At 47.3% G+C, this 3,479-nt stretch overlaps 1 pseudogene across 1 annotated transcript; it reads left to right on the top strand.

The window, feature by feature from the left end:
- Nucleotides 1-2,389: 2,389 nt before the first annotated feature.
- LOC306663345 (olfactory receptor 2T3-like) lies at nucleotides 2,390-3,210 on the top strand (annotated as a pseudogene). The gene has a single exon. The product of its transcript is annotated as an olfactory receptor 2T3-like (transcript).
- Nucleotides 3,211-3,479: the final 269 nt, after the last annotated feature.

Below are 3,479 nucleotides of genomic sequence, written 5' to 3'. Positions count from 1 at the left end.
TCTTTCAATCAGCCTGATGGCCCCATCCACTCATTTATCTATCAAACGCCACAATTTCTAGGGCTCTGCCCTGCCCCTGGAAGGAAGCTTACAGGCTCCTGGGGACTAGGCCCCCTCCTCTCCTGTGTTCTGTGAGCAGGATGTTCTTCTGTGGTCTGTAGGACAGTCCTTCTGTGTCTGGGAAACGGTCCCCCTTTGTGTTAAGTGAACAGATGTTCCTTTGTGCTTTGTGAAACTAGGGCAATGGTTTTTCCCATTCCTATAGTCTGCCAGATATCTAGTAACTGCTTACACAAGGCTTGACCTTTAAGGTGTATGGCCAGCTTAACTGCAAGCATATAAAAGACAGTGCTATGCACAATAGACGGAAGTAGCTTCCTCTGTGACAAGTGCTCCTGTCCTCCTCAGATCTTTGCACAGAGACTGAGACCTTTTCCCATAGTCGCTGGTGTTGCTGACTGGGTTAGTCCAACAGGAGGACCTTCCTGAGTGGCAGAGTACATCTCGTGCAATGGTGGTCCATTCCTAGTCTTTTCAGAAATCTCCACCATGCTGCTTTCCAGAGTGGATGCAGCCCCACCAACAATGTATGAGTGCACCTTTGTCCCACATCCTCACCAACACTTATTATTATTTGTAGTTGTGATGATTGCCATTCTGACTGGAGTAAGGTGAAATCTCAATGTGGTTTTCATTTACGTTTCCCTGACGTTGAATAGTTTTTTCATAGACTTGAAAGAAGCAGCAGAATTATAAATGATGCTCCCAACCAAATTCCAAACAAATCACTAACTGCTTGACATTAAGATTCTTTTCCTGCACATTAATGATATAAAAGAATATAGTGTTTTGTCAGTTTTTCACTGTTGTGACTGAAAGACCCAATGAGAACAATTTTAAGGAGGAAAGTATGCTATGCTAACTTTAGTTGTTTTTTGTTTGTTTGTTTGTTTTTATTTTTGTTTTTGGGTAAACCCTGAGGAGTGACACAGCTGGGCCACGTGGTGGTTCTGGGACCTGAGAGACTTTAAAAGGACACAAAGACTTTAAAGGAAGAGAATGCTGCTGCTTTCATTGACCCTGAGAAACTGGCACCCTAAGGTCGCAGTGGCTTGATTTGGATTATGAAGTTAGAGGGAAGCAAAGACAGTGCTGGGCTAGGAGTTCTGCCATTTTAAGACAAGAACCTTTCTGCTATCAAGCTGTTTCCTGTCTCCTGGCCTGTGCGGGCCCAACCCGAATGGCTCTGTGGAATGGGAAAGTGAGCGGATCTGAGAGCTCAGAACTTCTGGTCACTTGAATGCAGATTCTTTGCGTTGGAGCCATGGTACTAAACTTAGACAATTAGGAAACAATTCTGCAGTACATACAGTTTCACATGAACACACAGTGGACTTTTATGTCTGCCAGTGACAGAGGAAGGAGTTCCTGCAATTAATTATTAACATAATCACTTTATTACACAATGACACTTTTACAAATATTTTTGTGTTTTACAAATATGAAGTTTCTGAGGCAATCCTGGAGGCACATACACTGTTCAGCTACAGAACATGTGCGGGCAAAGCAAGAGAATGTTCTCTACTTCAGCTTCAATCATGTGATGTGAATTTACTGTTTCATTACTTCAAGGATTCAGTTTGGTGTCTTAAGAATATTCTGCGCTGTGCAAACCCTCTCAGGATTGTTTTCACATTTGTAAAACTGAAAGTAGGCAGGTTGAATCACCCCCCAGCTTCCACCCTCTTACCTCTTACCAACTACGGATGCTCTCGGTCCACCTCCACGTCTCTTGACGACTCTACGTACCTCACGTAGGTGGACTTGTCATGGATCTGTCCTCCTGTGACTGAATTATTCCACTTAGCAAAATGTCCCCAGGATGCAGTCACGTTGGAGCATGTGTCTGGATTTCCTGCCTCTCAATCTTTCCATTGCAGTCGCTTAAAACACTTTGTGTATCCATTTATCTGTCAATGAACTTGCTTTCCTCCTACCTCCTATTGTGGATAATGCTGCTGTGAACTTAAGACAGCAAATATCTCTTTTATACATACATCAACAAGCAGAATGGCCAGACCGTATAGTCTTTATATACTTAATTTTTTGTAAGGGTAAAACATGGTCCATGGTTGCTCCACCATTTATGTCGACACAGTACAGAAGGGTCCAAACAATCCACCTTCTCCCAAGACTCGGTGCTATTTATTTATTATTGTAGCCACCCTGGTGGGTTGGAGGTGATTCTGGTTTGTATGTCCTTCGTTGTTAGTGATACTCAACAACTTCCCATGTGCTTGTTGCCCATGGGCTTATTTTTGGAAATGGCCCTGGATGGGGTCACGCTCCTCATCTTCTGGATCTGTATGGAGATTTGCCTCCTCAGTGCATGTACTCCTTCATCAGCCAGCTGTTTATCATGTATCTCATGCACATCGCCATGACTGTGCCCAAGACACTGGTGGCCCAGGTCACGGGAGACCACACAATCTCCCCCACAGGCTGTGGGATCCAGATGTTCTTCTGCCTGACCCTGGCAGGAGCTGAGTTTTTTCTCCTGTCGGCCATGGCCTGTGACCGGTAGGCTGCCATCTGCAGACCTCTGCATTACACTCTGCTGATGAACCCGAGGGTCTGCCGGCTGGTGTTGGGATGTGGGATCCTGGGAACGCTGGATGGCTTGCTGCTCACCCCCATCACCATGAGCTTCACCTTCTGCGAGTCCAGGAAGATCCTGAGCTGCTTCTGCGAGGCCCCTGCCCTGCTGAAGCTCTCCTGCTCCAACCTCTCTCCTTCCAGCTGCTCATGTACCCATGCTGCGTCCTCATGCTGCCCGTGCCCAGCCTGGTCATCTCCAGTTCCTACACCCTCATCCTGCTCTTCGTCCACAGGACCAGCTCTGCCGAGGGCCACAGAAAGGCGCTGGCCACCTGCTCCTCCCACGTGACTGTGGTGCTGCTCTTCTCCGGTGCAGTCGTCTACACCTACATGCTCCCCAGTTCCTACCACACAGCACAGCAGGATGTGACGGCGTCGGCCTTCCACACCATCCTCACCCCCGTGCTGAACCCCCTCATCTACAGCCTGTGCAACAAAGATGTCATGGCGGCTCTGAGGAGCCTGGTTGAGTCAAGGGGGCCATGGTGTGATCTGGGACCCCCAGTTGTTCTGTTGCCACCACCCGATCTGCTGTGTCACAGTGGCAGCTAGGTACCAGGGACTCAGGCCTGCCTGTCTTCCAGACTGACAGTTCTCTCTGCCCTGCAGGCCACCAGGCATGGTGCTTCTCAGTGACGATTATTCCCACCAGTCGTGAGAGGAGTTTTCTTTTTCTGATTTTATAAGTCAATCCTACCAAGTCACGCAAGAAAAGTAACACCATGAAAGCACATTGTCAGAATAAGGACAGCTTCATTTTGGAAATCAGTGAAATTACAGTAACAGAAATGTAAAGAGCAAAACTGCCCAAATGGGTAGAA

This window comes from Sciurus vulgaris (assembly GCF_902686455.1).
Source record: "Sciurus vulgaris genome assembly, chromosome: 6".
NCBI classification, from domain to species: domain Eukaryota; kingdom Metazoa; phylum Chordata; class Mammalia; order Rodentia; family Sciuridae; genus Sciurus; species Sciurus vulgaris.
The sequence above is the reverse complement of the archived record's forward strand: the minus strand, read 5'-3'. Positions and strand labels throughout refer to the sequence as shown.